This window comes from Miscanthus floridulus, chromosome 18, assembly GCF_019320115.1.
Source record: "Miscanthus floridulus cultivar M001 chromosome 18, ASM1932011v1, whole genome shotgun sequence".
Lineage (NCBI taxonomy): Eukaryota > Viridiplantae > Streptophyta > Magnoliopsida > Poales > Poaceae > Miscanthus > Miscanthus floridulus.
This window is the reverse complement of record NC_089597.1, coordinates 10165427-10184339: the sequence shown is the minus strand read 5'-3', so window position 1 is coordinate 10184339 and position 18913 is coordinate 10165427. Positions and strand designations below refer to the sequence as shown.

Sequence of the window (18913 nt, the reverse complement as noted above, 5' to 3'; positions counted from 1 at the left end):
AAGTAGTATAACTATTGAAATAACAACATACCTTTTCTCTAGGGAATTAGAAGTGGATTTGTCCAGATCCGACATAGATGATCGTGTTGGTGGTGTTGAGGAACAGTCTCCCCAGGATGATGGGTGTATAGTCTTCTTCTTCTCCCATGTCCAAAACCATGAAGTCAGCAAGGGCAAAGTGGTCATGTATTCTTACCATAACATCCTTTGCTATTCCTTCTGGGAATTGGATTGATTGGTCCACCGTTTATAACTGCATATATGTAGGGTACAAGGGTTTGTTACCAAATAGATATTTATATGTTACCTTGGGCATTATGTTGACACCCGATCCAATGTCACATAAAGTTTTGTGGAAAATTCTTTGTCCAATGGTACACTCGATCGTCGGTACACCAGTATCATCCTTCTTGGCAAGGAATGGTGAAGCAAGGAGGTGGTCGTACTCTGATCTGAGTGTGTTAATCATGTTAACTGATTCTTCTTGTGGCTACCTAACCTTGTTCTTCCTTCTTCTGTTGTTCTTCTTCTTAGTCACTGTTGTCTCTTTGGCCGGGTACTACGTCTATGGATGTCCAGGAGATTGTAGGATATGATTCTTGAAAGAAAACTTCTCTTTCTTATCCTTGATTGTGAAGCAAATTTTTGCACTGTCCGCGTAGATGATGGCCTTTGCGGTGCTTAGGAAAGGTCGGTCCAAGATGATGGGTGCCCTTTCATCTCCACCTGTTTCCAAAACCACAAAGTCTATGGGAACATATGATTGTCCCACTCGAATAATGGCATCTTCAAGAACTCCCTTGGGGTAGCAGAGTGACTGATCTACAAGCTGCAAATGCATATTTGTGTACAACAAAGGATCTCCTAAGATTTTCTCATAGATTGCCTTTGGCATGATGTTGACCCTTGCTCTGAAGTCATAGACAGTTTCTTGGAAGATGTGAGGTCCAATGGCGATGTGGATGATAGGTCTCCCTAGATCACCCTTCTTTTCCAGCAAGGTATAATCTATCCACCTTCCCATCGATGGCTCCGTGTAGTAGTAAGCTGCATTGTGAATATCAACAAGATTTGCAGTTTCTAGATCTTCCGGTTGCCCCGGAATCTTACCTTTGTCGGACGAAGGAACAGCAGCCGCCAGCTGAGTTATTTGTGATTCTATCATTTTGTTAAAGCTATGCTGGTTCTTAATGGCAGAAGTAAAGCTATCCATTCTATTACTTATATTTTCTAGAATTTTATCATTGGTAGCTACCTTCTTAGATAATCCTTCCATGAGTCTAGATTGGCTAGCAATTAATTCTCTCAAGGGTGGTTGATTGAAGTTATTATAATTGTTACCTTGAGGGTTACCTTGGTAGTTACTTTGGTAGTTCGGCCTCTGTTGCTGGTTCCATCCTTGATTTTGTTGAGGACGATAGTAATTGTTGTTGATGAAGTTCACATCCTCATGAATTTTAGGGCAGTTGTTCCCTGAATGCCCAGTGTTTCACACTCTTCACATGTCATGCGGGAATCATGAATGTGCATGACTTCTTTCTTCTAATTAGCTCGGTCTTTGAGCTTCTTCATCAGCAGGTCCATCTTGGCAGACAACATGTCTACCTCCTTGAGTTGATGCATACCTCCACCCATCTTGTGGGTCTGAACTCGTTCTTTATTTCAACCTTGGTTGGAGGCCATCTTCTCTACAAGAGCTGTTGCAGTTGGAAGCGTGAGTGACAGAAATGCACCTCCGGCAGCATCATCCATAGTCTCATGGGTACTGTTGGTTAACCCATGGTAGAAGGTCTGCATGAGTAGCCAATTTTCCATCCCATGATGAGGACATTCTGCAATGTAGTCTTAAAAGCGTTCCTATGCCTCAGGGATAGATCCGTCATGTTGTTGCTGAAAACTTGAAATTCTCCCATGCAGAGCATTGGTCTTGCCTGTGGGAAAGAACTTGGCTAGGAAGGCTGTGGAGCAGTTATCCCATGTAGTATTTCTATCTTTGTTGGCGTAGAACCACTGCTTCGCCTTCCCCAAGAGTGAGAATAGGAAGAGGCGAAGTAGTATGGCATCCTTGGTTACTCCTTTTATGGTGAAAGTGCTACAGATCTGCAGGAAGTGTTGGAGATGTGCACTCGCATCTTCATGTGCCTTTCCACAAAACTGGCTAGCTTGCACCATGTTGATGAGAGCTGGCTTGAGCTTGAATCCATTGTCTCCAACATTGACATTAGGTCCAGTACGGATGTTGGCAGTGGTTGAAGTAGAGAATTCACGAAGAGTCTTGTTAGCCATGGCTTCAAATTTAGGTGTTAAACTTTGCCATATCCGGTTGTCTTCCAATTCTGAAGCTGGGACTTTCTTGAGTTTGACTCTAGTTCTCTTGATTAATGCTTCGGGGTCTTCAACGTAGTTTGTCAGAAGGTTAAAACCGATCATACATTACCCTGCATAAGATACACAAGTAGACAGGACAAGGGTAATCCTGCTTGAGCAGGGGTCAGTGGTTTATCTCTATCACATCAATAAGCATAAGTTTATCAATACTTCCTTTGTCTAACTACCTTCCCTGACAGCGACGCCAGAAACGCTTGTTGGTATTTATTAACTTGTCAATTATTTTAGTAGCCATCTATTAATTACCTACATCTTCTAACGTTACTTTACTAGGTTGTCATCCCTAGTGATGGTGCCAGAGATGCTTGTTGGTACTGCTTAGCATCACTACTAGAATAATACTAAGTAGTTCTTTATCATCTTATGTGACTAGAAAGAATATAAAGATATATGAATGAAAAAGAATCTGCAAGCGCACAGATAATTATACCATTACAGCACTTCACCCGAGAGTATTTCAGGTATCGTTATTTATATTTTTACCATAGGGAAGGTCTAGCATGGACATGTGTTGATAACTTATACTATTGATAGAGAAGTAAACCATAGCCAATATTCTACTCATAACAGGGGTAAGTCATAGGATAAGAGATATGAAAAGTATTGATCAATGATGATGATAAATCACTCTGAGTACTCCTTTCTATGGCATTAGCATGGTCGGGTAGAATATTAGAGGAATAATTCATAAGTCATTCATAATTATAAGTCAAAGCATACATTGATTATTGTAATTACACCTAGTAATCATGGCTAAGATCATCTTTATATCTACACATAAGGGATATTACTAAGAAAAATTAAGAATAGAGCATGTCTTTCTTCGTAACTAGATCCTACTTATATACCTATATTCGGGGAGTCGACTACCCTCATCGTTCCCTGGACTTAGTGGCTACGGCTGGACCACCACCACTTAGCGTAGGAGCAGGCGAGCAGCAGAAAACAGAAGTGGAGATGGGTGTGGTACGTGGAATAGCTTATGGTCATATATAGCTGGGAAATGCCTTGGTGGATGGGTTGGAGAGCACAGCGGACGACGAGACTGACCGAAAAAGGGCGGTGGACTTGACATGTGCCAACGCACGCACTCGCTCGCTCGTCGTCTCCTAGCTCACTTGGTCAAGTTTGGTTGGAGGCGCGTGCAGGCTGCTCTATGCGCTGGTTCGTTCAGATTTTATGGTGGGCTAGTCGTAGTAGTAGACTAAAGACCTGCCAAAGAATGTCGAGACTTTAGACCTACCAATCATCAAATTAAAGCATTTCCATTTGTAAAGGCCCGTCGGTGTTTGGACATGCTTTGATGAGAGCAAATGCCTTTGCATTGCTGCTTTGGCCGATATAAGACCAGTCTTGGCGAGAGTATTATGGGAGTCACACAATTTCAGTAGCAATGCATGAACTGCCTTTCACATAACTTCTTTGCATGCTACTGACGTTGGATTTCACCAAGACAACGTATATTCTTTACCAAAACGTTCATAGAAAAACTTTGCCAAGCAAGATTTATTCAGGACTTAGATGAATCATGCGAAGCAAGATAAGAAAGCATGAGGTTGAGAAAACAGATATCGATATGCAAGAGAAACAGAGACGAGGGACGACCTTCTTCTGGAAAAAAATAGACATCGTCTTTGTCCCGTCTGTCTCCTCAAGTGTGATTGCAGCCTGCTTGCATGTTTCAGAAGATTGGACCTAGGAAAATCGTGGTGTGGGTTTGTTCAGGTTTACTGTGGTCCAGTCGTAGGAAACGACTACATAGAAAGTATGTCAATTTAGGCTTTATTAATTACTAGCAAATATGCTCTTGCGTTGCAAGTTATTATGTAGTCACCTAAACAATTCCTGAGCCAAATAGTATACAGGCCGTTGGACCTTAAGGACATGGCCCTCCACCTCGCGTTCCACCACCAGAGCTGCACTGACAGTGTGCGGCATGGCGACGGCGTAGAGGAGCAGAGTCTCCCCCACTAAAGGGGAGGTCAGGACCGGTGGTGCAGTGAGGAAGTCCTTCAGCCTTGTGAGCGCTTCCTGACACTACTACAAAAAGCATTTTTAGGGGCGGCTGGTAACCCTTTGTAGGGGCGGTTTGGCCAGCCGCCCCTACCGAACCGTCTCTACAAATCATGCATTTGTAGGGGCGGTTCCCAGGCCGCCCCTACAAATCGATTTATAGGGGCGGTTGGTGATTGAGCCGCCCCTACAAATCGATTTATAGGGGCGGCTGGTATTACGAACCGCCCCTACAAATCTATTTGTAGGGGCGGCTCAAGAACCAACCGCCCCTACAAATCTATTTGTAGGGACGACTGTAGTGCCAGCCGCCTCTATAATACCTGTTTGTAGGGGCGGTTCAATCTAGAACCGCCCCTACAGTACGTTTTCCCGCCAAAAAAAATTCAAATTTACAATTCAAATTCGACCAAAACTGTTTGTTTCTGCGTATTCCATCCAGCATCCGCGTTGCCGAACGCCCCGCGACCAACGTTCCGAACCGCGTTCGCGTTGCCGAACGCCACGCGACCAACGTTCCGAACGCGACTACAAGCACAATAGTATTATATAAAGTACAATTACAAGTCCAATTCGTAATGATATATATACAATCCATTATTAAATATACAAATTTCATACACATTGTTATCAACGTCCTAGAGCTAGCCTTTCAGTCTCACGAAGGTGTTGGTACTGAGGATTTGTACCTAAGTCAGACTCTCGATCATGGTAGGCGCCTCTGACGTGTACAATCTGGTCCAATATGAAGTTGCAAAGGTCGCCGACGAGCTCTAAGAGTTGGTCATCCTTGTATGGGTCTCTTTTCATTCCTTTCTCTTCTCTCCACTACAAGAAAACAAGTTTCAGTTTAGTATTTCATACCATTTATGAAGTTTTTATACTACGGGTGAAGAGGTTCAAACTTACCCTTAAGGGGTGTCTCCTGTAGGCACCGGTGTTACTCATCATAGAACATATATAGTATCCACAATGTACACTCCCAGGCCTCTGCTTGGGGCACTGTGTGTTTTGCATATGAAAATATTAGGTAATGCTTTTGACAGCCATGTAACGGAGTACTGAAGAAGTAAGTTACACTTACCGCACATAGTGTTTTTATAGCCAGCTTTTCCTTCCTCGCTGGATCATGCCTTCCGTGATGATGAGAGACATAGAACCTAAATGCCCTGTTCGAATTATTTTAGCAAATACAACTTGTTAGTATGCATAAGTGAACGTTACAAGTATGTATACAGACATATAAGCTAATGAGAATTCTCAATATGTATACGTCTTGAGAATCGATATGAAGTCTTTGTATGTCGCCGGGTCCTTATCTATTGAATCAAAGTCTTTGTAAGAGGAGGAGTAGGAGTAGTAAGAGGATTAGTAGTAGGAGTAGTGGTAGGAGTAGTAGTAGCAGTAGCAGCAGCAGCAGCCACTACACACCAGCAGTATATAAGCAAAAAAATAGAGGAGTGGTAGTAGTAGAGTAAGAGCAACAGCCACTTAGGAGTAGCAAGTAGTAGTAGTAAGTAGAAAGTAGTAGAGTAGAGTAAGTGTAGCAGTAGAGTGGTAGTAGTAGAGTAAGAGAAGCAGCCACTTAGGAGTAGTAGTAGGAGCATCAATGAAAGAAGAGCAGCAGTAGGAGTAGTAAGAGGAGGAGGAGTAGGAGCAGGAGGAGTACTAGTAGGAGTAGTGGTAGGAGTAGTAGTAGTTAAGTAGTAGTAGTAGCAACAGCCACTACACACTAGCATAAGCAAAAAAAATAGAGAAGGAGTGGTAGTAGTAAGAGGAGGAGGAGTAGGAGGAGTAAGAGGAGTAGGAGGAGGAGGAGGAGTAGTAGTAGTAGTAGTAGTAGTAGTAGTAGTAGTAGTAGTAGTAGTAGTAGTAGTAGTAGTAGCAGCAGCAGCAGCAGCAGCCACTACACACCAGCAATATATAAGTAAAAAAAACAGAGGAGTGGTAGTAGTAGAGTAAGAGCAGCAGCCACTTAGGAGTAGCAAGTAGTAGTAGTAAGTAGAAAGTAGTAGAGTAGAGTAAGTGTAGCAGTAGAGTGGTAGTAGTAGAGTAAGAGCAGCAGCCACTTAGGAGTAGCGAGTAGTAAGAGGAGTAGTAGGAGTAGTAAGAGGAGGAGTAGTAAGAGGAGTAGTAGTAGGAGTAGTAAGAGGAGTAGTAGGAGGAGGACGAGGAGGAGTAGTAGTAGTGGTAGGAGTAGTAGTAGTAGTAGTAGTAATAGTAGTAACAGCAGCAGCCACTACACACCAGCAGTATATAAGCAAAAAAATAGAGAAGGAGTGGTAGTAGTAGAGTAAGAGCAGCAGCCACTTAGGAGTAGCGAGTAGTAAGAGGAGTAGTAGGAGTAGTAAGAGGAGGAGTAGTAGGAGTAATAAGAGGAGTAGGAGGAGGAGTAGTAGTAGTAGTAGTGGTAGGAGTAGTAGTAGTAGTAGTAGTAGCAGCAGCAGCAGCCACTACACACCAGCAGTATATAAGCAAAAAAATAGAGAAGGAGTGGTAGTAGTAGAGTAAGAGCAGCAGCCACTTAGGGGTAGCAAGTAGCAGCAGCCACATGGTCGAATTATACAAAATCTCAGAACTGTACAACACACCAGCAAAGATAGGATAAAATCATGAAATTTTTAGGACAACAAAGATACTTAAATTATCTACAACTTTTATATTATCTAGGTTCACATAAAAGGTCATTTAAAGCATGAAAACATTTTTCTAACCAAAACTATACCAGCAGGAATTTTTTAAGCACACAAATCAAATGTTCTTTTATGCATTTCAGTACTCTTAAAGACAGGTCATTTAAACTGATGAAGCAATAGTTTAAAGGGTGGGGGCTCAATCTTCAGGGGGAACTTAGAAAGCTTAGGAAAGAACTTCAAGAAGAATTGATTACTCTTGAAAATTTAGAGGAAACAAACTCTCTTTCTACAGACCAGTGGCAAAGGAAAACCTGGATTATCAGTGAAAATCTTAGACTTCTTAAACAAGAAGAGCTATATTGGTATAACAGATCCCATGAAACATGGTTGTTGAATGGTGACCTAAACACCAAATATTTTCATAGAGTTGCTAGTGGAAGAAAAAGGAAAAACATGGTTGTTGAATGGTGACCTAAACACCAAATGATCATTCAGACCATCAACTACTAGGTACCACCAGCAGAAATGAGCCAATAGCAGCAGCTAGCTCATAGTTACAAGGACAGATTCAACTTTCATTGAACAACAGACATTTTAAGATAGTGGATAGCTGCAGTTTAGGTAACTAAAAATGTTGGCATGCAACATCCCAAGCAATAAAACAATCAATGTTGCCATAACAGCGACAAGTAGTTCTTTGAAAAAAAAACAGTTCCTAGCTAGATGTCAGTAGCAAATGTCCTAATAATATCATGGTTTAGTTTTGTGTATTGAGGAAGAGAAACCTTTAATAGATACATATCTAGCATACACAGCGGCAGAAATTTCTAGCACAACAATAACCCCTTGGAACCTTAACCCTTTTACCAGAACAGAAAGAGTGCAGGTTAAATCATGATGTACAGCATAAAGAGTTAACAACTGGCACAAAATGGAGGAAATGCTCAACAGATGTATGGCAACCTCAAGAACAAGCCAGCCTACTTCAGAATGACATCTAGCAGGTAAAATTACTAAGAACAGATCATGCAAGATCAAATAGCTTCATGGTTTTCATGAATCATTTTCACCATAGCCTTGAGTGAAGTTGCATCAAACCAGATCTAACAGCTTGATGACCGAGCAGTTCTACTAGATTAACACACAAGCTATTGAGCAGACTCGCAAGGCAAAGCTAGCAAGAATCACCAGGCGGAGGCAGGGGCGGAGATCACCTGCGCGGCTTGTGGTAGGCGGGGTTGAGCTCGCCCGTGCGGCGCGTGGGGCCCAAGGGCGGTGCGGGAGGCGGGCGCCGGAGCCGGCGTCGTCGGCGTGCGGGGGCCGGGCGCGGGGCGCCGAGAGCCTACGTCGTCGGTGTGCGGGGGCAGGACGTCGGGGGCCGGGCGCGGGGCGCCGAGAGCCTGCGTCGTCGGCGCGCGGGGGCGGGACGCCAAGCGCCGAGGGCTGGTGTGGGCGGGCGTGGGACCGGCGGCGGGGCCGGCAGCGTGGGCAGCGGTGGAAACCCTAGGCAGCCTGACGGCGTCGGAGGAAGAAGACAGCGCCCAGACGATGACTCCCGTGCGCTACCCTCCAATTTATACTAGGTATCATTTGTAGGGGCGGTTCCTGATCCAGCCGCCCCTACAAATACATTTTTAGGGGCGGTTCCTGATCCAACCGCCCCTACAAATATTTTTTTTAAATTATAAATTCTATATTTTTTATATCATAAAAACACAATTATAAATTCTACATTTTGTTCAAACTTTCTCAAATGAAAAAATGGACTATATAAGTATTGTAGATCTTGATGAGATAACCTTGTTATTCAAAGTTTTTTCATCTGAGGTCATTTAGTGTCTCATTTGAGCAAGTTTGACCAAGTCAAATTTGGTCAAATGAAAAAACAATACTTTGACTCTAGTATTATGAACTCTAAATAACTTCAAATTGAAAAGTTTTGAATACCAAGTTTGATCATCTCAGCAAGATCTACAATTGTTATTTTGGTCAACTTTCCATTTGAGAAAGTTTGGACGGTTCAAATTTGTGATTTTTAAATTTTGACGCCTACAAACTAGTTTTCGGAACCCTAGGTTATCTCAAATTGAAAAGTTTTGAATACCAAGTTTGTTCATCTCATCAAGATCTACAATCCTTATATAGTCCATTTTTTCATTTGAGAAAGTTTAAACAAAATGTAGATCAAATTTCACAAGTGTGTGACATAGTTTCAGAAAGTCTATATGAGATTCAAGAATTTGTGACTAGTGTTTGATAAAACTTTCTTAAATTAGAAAATAAGCTATGTAAGGATTGTAGATCTTGATGAGATGAACAACCTTGTTATTCAGAGTTTTTTCATCTGAGGTCATTTAGTGTCTCATTTGAGCAAGTTTGACCAAGTCAAATTTGGTCAAATGAAAAAACAACACTTTGACTCTAGTATTATGAACTCTAAATAACTTCAAATTGAAAAGTTTTGAATACCAAGTTTGATCATCTCAGCAATATCTACAATTGTTGTTTTGGTCAACTTTCCATTTGAGAAAGTTTGGATGGTTCAAATTTGTGATTTTTAAATTTCGACACCTACAAACTAGTTTTCGAAACCCTAGGTTATCTCAAATTGAAAAGTTTTGAATACCAAGTTTGTTCATCTCATCAAGATCTACAATCCTTATATAGTCCATTTTTTCATTTGAGAAAGTTTGAACAAAATTTAGATCAAATTTCACAAGTGTGTGACATAGTTTCAGAAAGTCTATATGAAATTCAAGAATTTGTGACTAGTGTTTGATAAAACTTTCTCAAATGGGAAAATAAGCTATGTAAGGATTGTAGATCTTGATGAGATGAACAACCTTGTTATTCAGAGTTTTTTCATCTGAGGTCATTTAGTGTCTCATTTGAGCAAGTTTGACCAAGTCAAATTTGGTCAAATGAAAAAACAACACTTTAACTCTAGTATTATGAACTCTAAATAACTTCAAATTGAAAAGTTTTGAATACTAAGTTTGATCATCTCAGCAAGATCTACAATTGTTGTTTTGGTCAACTTTCCATTTGAGAAAGTTTGGACGGTTCAAATTTGTGATTTTTAAATTTCGACGCCTACAAACTAGTTTTCGGAACCCTAGGTTATCTCAAATTGAAAAGTTTTGAATACCAAGTTTGTTCATCTCATCAAGATCTACAATCCTTATATAGTCCATTTTTTCATTTAAGAAAGTTTGAACAAAATGTAGATCAAATTTTACAAGTGTGTGACATAGTTTCAGAAAGTCTATATGAGATTCAAGAATTTGTGACTAGTGTTTGATAAAACTTTCTCAAATGGAAAAATAAGCTATGTAAGGATTGTAGATATTGATGAGATGAATAACCTTGTTATTCAGAGTTTTTTCATCTGAGGTCATTTAGTGTCTCATTTGAGCAAGTTTGACCAAGTCAAATTTGGTCAAATTAGTGTCTCATTATGAAACCTGCCTTGAACCTTAACGAACCATACATCCAAGAGTTCCTGTACTCCATCTTTTATAACAACAACAAAATAAACATTAAAGGACTACTTATTCAAATATATATAAAAATTAATCAAAGTAATAATTATTTGAGAATAATTGTATATACCTCAGATATATATGAATATAAATCTAATATAATTACATGAAGCATACAAACACACCATGGTAGAGGAAAATTAATTAATGGCCCATTTATCCATAAATAATTAAAATACATATTTATTGATTACAATAAACAATTTCAAAGACAACAATTAGCAATAATTATACTTTACACAATATCTTTCGTACAAACCCTAGTCCAATTTTATCAAACATAAATTTACAAAAACGAAATTAATAAAAAAACCAAACCCTAGATCTAGATCACATGCACATGAAACATCCATAAAACTAACTAATGGTTCACTAAAATCAAGAAACATGGACCAAATAAGGGTATGATCTTGTTCCCCTCCCTAATTTACCCTAGTACATTTAAAAGTTGGGTCTAATTTGCTCATAAATAGCTCAAGCACCATAGAAGAGAGAGAAAAACAAAACTCTAATTATTCACTAATCAACCATTAAAACTTCAAAAAAAAGTGTGGAATAGCATTTTCTTACCTTCTACAACCTCTCCACCAAAGGATTTGAGACCAAAACCTTCCCCCTTAGTAGAGCAATTTTTGGGAGGTGCCCAAGCCCTCCCCAACTTTCTTTCACGGGTTGGAGTGAATGACCCGAGGAGGAAGAAGGTGCTGCTTCAGTTTTATATGGGGGTCATTTGTAGGGGCGGTTGGTGATTGAGCCGCCCCTACAAATAGAAGCTATAAATACGGGCCATTTTTAGGGGCGGCTCAATCACCAGCCGCCTCTACAAATACCATTTCTAGAGGCGGCTGGTGATTGAGCCGCCCCTAAAAATCATACTCCATTTGTAGGGGCGGCTCGTATCACCAGCCATCCCTGCTGTTCCATTTGTAGGGGCGGCTGGTGTCTGGGCACCCGAGCACGCCACTATAGGGGCGGCTCCATCACCAGCCGCCCCTACAAAAAAATTGAACCGTTGCTACAAATCGTTTTCTACGTAGTGTGAGCTTCCTACGTCCACTTGAAATGATCAGATTCCCCAATGCGGGATATGAAGCGGCTAAGCGTGGCCAGACATCCGGTGAGCCTCTGGGCCCCCTTCAGGTTCTTGATTGGCTCCACGTCCATGATCGCGGAGATCTTCTCAGGGTTGGCCTCGATGCCACTCTCAGAGACAATGAAGTCGAGGAGTTTCCCGGCGGGGACCTCGAACACACACTTCTCTGGGTTGAGCTTGATGTGGTTGGCATGAAGGTTGGAGAAAGTTTCCTCCAGGTCTCCAATCAGCTGTGCAGCTGCTCGAGACTTGATGATGATGTCATCGATGTAGACCTCCAGGTTGCGGCCGATCTGCTCCCTGAAACATTTCTGCATGCACCGCTGGAAGGTGGCTTCGACATTCCAAAGGCCAAACGGCATGGAAGTGTAGCAGAAAGCGCCAAAGGGGGTGCTGAAGGACATGGCCGGCTGATCGGAGGGGTCCATAGCGATCTGGTGGTACCTGGAGTACGCGTCCAGAAACCAAAGAGCCTCACAGCCGGTGGTGGAGTCGACGACCTGGTCAATCCGAGGAAGGGGGAACGGGTCTTTGGGGCAGGCCTTGTTGAGGCCGATGTAGTCGACGCACATTCTCCATTTCCCATTCTTCTTCTTGACTAGGATGGGGTTGACCAGCTAGTCGGGGTGCTAGATCTTTCTGATGAAACCAGCGTTAGGAGCCTGGCGAGCTCCTCACCAATTGCCTTGCGCTTCTCCTCGTTGAAGCGGCGGATGCACTGCTACACTAGCTTGGCATCGGCCTTGATGTTGAGGCGGTGCTCGGCAATCTCGCGGGGGATGACGGGCATGTCGGAGGGCTTCAACACAAAGACATCGGCGTTGTCACGCAGAAACTCTGTGAGGGCCACTTCCATGTCCGGGGACATTTCAGCGTCGATATAAAGTCGCTTCTCGGGATCTTGGGGGCAGATTCGAATCTTCTTGGTGTCATCGGCCGGGCGAAAGGCCGCTGCCGCATTCCCATTCGAGCCATTCGGGGGCCCATCACCCGGCTGGTGCCGGATCCGGCTGAAGTCGGCGGCGGTGACGTCGGCCACGGCGAGGGCCATACCTTCCTGCTCGCAATGATACGCCTCGGCCACGGAGGTGGCCACAACGATGACCCCCTGCGGGCCAGGAATCCTGAGCTTTAGGCACCCATAGTGCGGGACGGCCATGAACTTCCTGTAGCATGTGTTGGTATTTATTAACTCGTCACTTGTTTTAGTAGCCACCTATTAATTATCTACATCTCCTAATATTACTTTACTAGGTTGTCATCCCTAGTGATGGTGCCAGAGATGCTTGTTGGTACTGCCTAGCATCACTACTAGAATAATAATAAGTAGTTCTTTATCATCTTATGTGACTAGAAAGAATATAAAGATATATGAATGAAAAGGAATCTGCAAGTGCACAGATAATTATACCATTGTAGCACTTCACCCAAGAGTATTCCAGGTATCGTTATTTATATTTTTACCACAGGGAAGGTCTAGCATGGACATGTATTGATAACTTATACTATTGATGGAGAAGTAAACCGTAGCCAATATTTTACTCATAACAGAGGTAAGTCATAGGATAAGAGATATGAAAAGTATTGATCAATGATGATGATAAATTACTCAGAGTAGTCCTTTCTATGGTATTAGCATGGTCAGGTAGAATATTAGGAATAATTCCTAAGTCATTCTTAATTACAAGTCAAAACATACATTGATTAGTGCAATTACACCTAGTAATCATGGCTAAGATCATCTTTATATCTGCACATAAGAGATATTACTAAGGAAGATTAAGAATAGAGCTTGTCTTCCTTCGTAACTAGATCCTACTTGTATACCTATATTCAGGGAGTGGACTACAAAGGACTCAATGGGAGTGTCACATCCGTGATCTACCACATAGCCTGGAATATAGGGTGTATCCGCAGGTAAATAACGTATAAGCACCATGCTTACACAATGTCGACCACTCACCCCGTGTACTTTGGAGCGAGCGCTTTGCGAACTTATACATAAACATAATGATAAACTAGTTATACTAAGTATATAATCAAAGTAGACGATGAACATTATAACGAAGAACATGAATGAGATGAATACTAATATTGTCATAACAATTGTAGCAATCATATAAAAATAATAGAGATACAAAAGAGAGGGGGTACAAGGATTATACCAATCTATGCTCTTGACACGATCAGGAATCCAAGCGAAGCCTGCTTGCCTCCCTCTAGACCTAACCTAACTAGCTATGCCCTAGAATTGATGGAGCTCTGAGGATGATTAGGGTTTCTATCTTCTCAAATGACTTGATGCCTCAGGGGGGTGGCAGGGGCTGGTATATATAGCCTAGAGCATCAAACGTGAGCCCTTGGATCAAACTGACTTAAGGAACGGCATAGATGCAACCTAGGAGGCGGTGGATAACCAACATTGGAACGCGGTGACCGATAGGTGGGCCCATGGGCCGAGCAGCCTATAGGTGGGGCTAATTGACCCCACCTGGCAGCCTCTGCATATCTGCCTTGGCGTGGTGTCCTCTAGAACCTTCTAGTGTCCATTTTATGGTGGATAAGCACAATTAAATCTAACATGTAGGTCCACCTTGATGGTTTTCTAGTTAAACCCTATAGAAAATACAGATTCACGAAAACTCATGGAATTTATTAGTTTAAACCCCTAGACCTTTGTTGGTGATCATATTTATGCCCTTATACATGTTATATTGATGGTTTATAATGGTTGTTAACTACTATCAATAGCATAGCCGCCCCCACAGAGTGTGGTAAGGACTGGTGAAATCCACCACCTCGAAGTCGAGGTACTCCTTCTAGAAGTTAGCAGGATCCCCAAATGTGATAGGGGGCCAGATGCTTCCGAGAGGAGTGGCTTGGGCTCTAGGGATGATCCCGAAGAAGGGCGCCCTGCCAGGGCAGAGGTCCTTCCTCTAGATCCCCATACGGTCGAGTGTGTCGGCGTAGAGAACGTTGATACCACTCCCTCCATCCATCAGCACCTTCATGAGCCACGCCCATCAGATGATGGGGTAGACAACGAGTGGGAAATGGCCCAGACTGGGGACATGTCATGGGTAGTCCAAGCAGCTGAAGGTGATGGGGACCAACAACCAGCGAAGGCATCATAGCTATGCCCTGCTCGCCATGTTGACCCCCCACAGCGGGTCCCTAGGGAGTCATGGGGGACACAGAGTTGGTCCTCCCCCGCAAACCATGGAGCCAAGCTATGTCGTGTTGAGGGCGAGCTCTCCTCTGGCCTGCCTTCCTACAGGTGAGGGGAGCACCCAATGGCGGGGCCTTGATGACGTCGTAGATCTCCCCGGCTGACAAGCGATGGATGCCTGGCAGACTAGGTACCGCCTGCCTCGGTGAGCCGGTGGAGGGAGAAAAGGCATTCCTTGTGCCGCGGAAAAGCCATGCCCGAGGGCGAGGGCTGCCCCCACCGCTCCTAGGTTACAGTGAGTCCACAGCGGATTTGGCGGGCCAGAACCTTGAGATCTGCCCTTGAGGGCCTTGGTGGAGGAGGCGGTGACGGGGGCGCGTTGCCCGTCGGTGTAGGCCCATAGAGTGGACGAAGCTTGCCATAGTAGTCGGCGATGTAGGCCAGGGTCCCAAAGTTGAGGGCCTGGCCTGGAGCAAAGGCGCCGGCTGCGATGAAGAGCTCGCCAGGGAAGCGAACACCGCCGTCTATGGTGGTGCCGCTAGCTCCAATGACAAGGCGGGTGGCTCCGGCCACCGTAGAGCCAGAATCGCACTTGACGCTGCCCCTACCTAGCATGCTAGCTACGCAGGGCCGAAACTATGGCAAGTATGTTGTTCAAGTCGGTGTCAGAGTACGGGGTCTCCGGTGGCTCGGGTGGGCTCAGGAACACAAGAATCATGCAGAGAAGACGCAACAGTTTATCCTGGTTCAGGCCAATTCGGTCCCTAGGTCTAGTAGCTGATGATCCTTATACTCAAGAGCACCCAAAATCTAGGGGGTTACAATAGAGTGTAAAGGAAGAAAGAGTTGGTAGGGGGTTAGCTCGGTGCTAATCCTAAGGTTGCCTCACCGCTGGTGGAGTCACCCGCTCGTCGGAGAGGAAGGAGATGGCGGGATGCGATGGAGGAGAGGCTCTTGGTGCCCCTCTCCGAGTTGCCTTGCTGTCAGTGTAGAGCAGAGGCCGATGGAATGGAATGGAGTATTTGGTGATCGAACAGGGATCATCCCCCCCTCTAGGTTCGACCTTATCCCTTATATAACGAGATAAGCCAGGTACAAGGTAGCTTGATGGTTCTAGTCTGTGGTCTATGTGTGTCGGAGTCCAAGAGGGCCTTGCAGTGGTGCGCCGTAGACCGTCGAGGTGTCTTGGAGCCAAAGAAGCCTAGATGTCGTTCGGCTGCTCTGTTCGGACACTCTGTGTGTCAGACGGTGTCGGCTTGGACTAGCCTCCCCCGGGTGAGACCTTCTGGAGTCTTCTTGGTGGTAAAGGAGGTCGGCTCCAAGGGCTGACGCGTGGGCCTGGAAGCCCCCGAGCCCTCAGAGGCTATGTGAAGCTTTGTCTTCTTGTGTCATGCCCCGAACGTGAACCTATCAGAGGAGCAGTTGGCAGGGGCACACCTTGGGGCGCGACGCCAGGGAGGCCCCAGGCATCGGTAGCTTGGGGCTTATCGTCTTGTGCTCGGGCCTTGGCTGGCATCGTTAACCGGGCAGGAGCCAAGGACCGGGCTTGGTCGTGCCGTAGATCAGGAGCCCAAGGCTCGTGGAAGCCCTCGAGCCCTAGGCAGAAGCTGCAGTCGAGTCAGGCTCGGCCGAGTCTCTTTGCCAGAGGGTGCGCGCGAGCATGCTCGATGGACATAGCCCCTGGGCCCCCAAGCGACCCTGAAGGGGTCGATCGTGGGGTCTTCTTCGTTCGGGAATCATTGAATCCGAGGCTTAACATACCTGTATGTTAGGATCTCATCACCTGGCTGCTACAGAACATTGGGTCTCCCTTGGTTTCTATTGAAGTCTCGGCCCGGCTTCTTATAGAATTGCTTGGGCTGACTCTCAAGGACAGTGACCTACATGAGAGCAAGTGATAACGCAGCATCAACTGTTCTTGGTTTATGCAGGATGATAGCCGAGCAAATGTTAGGATTGAGTCCTTGTAGAAATTTGCTAACAAAGAAAACATCATCGAGAGATTTGTTGTGAACTAACACCTTATGCATAGCATTTTGAAATCTATCATAATACTCTTGCACATCAATTGTTTGTTTAATTTGCAAAAGGTCATGCATGGCATTGTGGTATAAATCCTTGCCAAACTTGGACTCAACCACAATGCACAATTCAGCCCAACTAATATCTGAATCAGAATGTTGTGCTTCATATGTCTGTAACCAAAGTTCAGCACTACCCTTGTGTAGGGTAGCAAACTGAGACCAGAGATGCATAGGGATGTGATACATGTTAAAGTACTTTTCAGACTTCTCACGCCAGACCTTAGGATTGGATCCATCAAACTTAGGGAACACAACTTTGGGCAACCTAATCTCCTTCTGATAATGGTAAGGCGTGTGTGTGTGATGGAACAATGTAGAATCACCCATGTCAATAGGTTGAGAGGGGGATCCAGTATACTGACCATTGGCCAGGGGTGGCTGGAGAACAAGTGTCCCTTTATCCAACCCCTGTGTAGTCGATTTGACGCTGAAGGCCTTGGCCCGCCCCTTTTCCTCGCGCTGCGGGGTCAGAGGTGGAGCGGAAGGAGATTGCGCTTCCAATGCCTCGATGGGTGATGTGAGATGCTTCATGCCCTTGGAGAACTTGGTGGAGAAGTGGTCGACCTCTAGGCGCCACTGGTTGAAGGTCTCCATGAGCAGCAACATCGAAATCATTTGCGCCGTGAGTGCGTCCAATTTCTCCTCTACCGTCGACATGCGGGCTGTTAGGGTTGGGGGTTTGGGTTTGCATGCCAGCGAGCGATGGGGTTGAGGCAGCGGCGGTGATGGCGGTGATAGCGGTGGTGGTGGTGGTGGATTTGGTGATGGAGTAGGTGGTGGTGGAGGTGGAGGTGGAGGTGGGCTATCTGAAGCGATGGCGAAACAGATCGGTAGGATGGGTACTCGAGTTGCAACAGGGAGAAGGTAACTGGCTTTGGTACCAAATGTGGCAACCTTGGCTGGTGGGAGAGGGATTGCCGGCATACGCGCACGGCGATGAGCACGGCAGAGCCACCTCGAGCAGGAATGAGCTCGTGAGGAAGAGGAGAAAAGGAATTTGGTTTGTTATTTTCGCTGACCACCCATCCACCCCCACAATGAGTACTTAGTTCACAATTCGTGGGCCAAGCCCAATTACAACCAGACGGCCCATAGCCGAATCGCTGGCCCGAGTGATAAAGAAAGGTTCAAATAGAAATGACCTAGTGGCCTATTACATAGTATGTGACAGCTTTCCACGGCCCGAAGCCCCCAAGAGGCCAATACCCGACCCAGGAGTCGCCCGCAGCTACCGGCGACTAGAGCAGATCACTAGATCAGAGACCCAGATGCCTTGGAAGGGGACGAACCAGCGGAAACCAACAAGAGCAGGGGTCTGGAGCAGTCCCTACCTATAGGGGGGCGGGGCGCGGGTGGGGACGAGGGGCTTCGGCGAGCGGCGGCGCATGGAGGGAGGTGCCGAAGGAATGGGGGAAGAAGCGAGGAGATGCAGGGGCGTCAAATGGGCTTTGTGGCGATGACCTGGTGGGGGCGCCGGTCTATGGGAGCGCACACTGACACGTGGGGTTGCCTTGCGCCGTGGCTTCCGGACGGGCCACGTGGGCCCTTGGTAAGGGATTGCTTCTAGCCCATGAGGCCCAAAATGATCGGTTGTTTTAGGCCCAAATGAATAGGTTGTTTTTTAAAAAAAAAAACTCAAATGAATAGGTTGTTTATTATTGAAAAAAAGTCCATCTAACCTCACTCAACTATTCTGAAAACCCATCAACTATTTTGAAAATCCAATTTGCCTGTCACAATGGGAAAACTAGTTTTTTAGACTTCTTCAACTTTTGAAACTGTCACATTTACCTCGCCGAGCGAATCACGTAGCACCACGTTAGCCACGAGGGACATACATTAAACTTTCACCATAGCTCAATTTGAGGGCCTCCCTACTTAAATGGCATGAATACGAATCCTTATAGAACAAGGATTTTTAGTTAGACCTATAAATATTAGTTTAGGAGCTTGTTTAGAGGTCTTATTACTGGAGTTGCTCTTAATTA

At 44.9% G+C, this 18913-nt stretch overlaps 1 long non-coding RNA gene and 1 other non-coding gene across 2 annotated transcripts; one reads left to right on the top strand and one right to left on the bottom strand.

Annotated features, from left to right (window-relative positions):
• The first annotated feature begins 1813 nt into the window (after window positions 1-1813).
• LOC136524933 (small nucleolar RNA R71) lies at window positions 1814-1922 on the top strand. Its single transcript, XR_010776279.1, has one exon. It is a non-coding gene; the product is annotated as a small nucleolar RNA R71 (small nucleolar RNA).
• Window positions 1923-5044: 3122 nt separating this feature from the next.
• Window positions 5045-5734, bottom strand: LOC136519667 (uncharacterized). Its single transcript, XR_010775007.1, has 4 exons — window positions 5675-5734; window positions 5486-5570; window positions 5311-5403; window positions 5045-5229 (listed from the first exon to the last, which is right to left on the bottom strand). It is a non-coding gene; the product is annotated as an uncharacterized lncRNA (long non-coding RNA).
• Between the last annotated feature and the right edge of the window lie 13179 nt (window positions 5735-18913).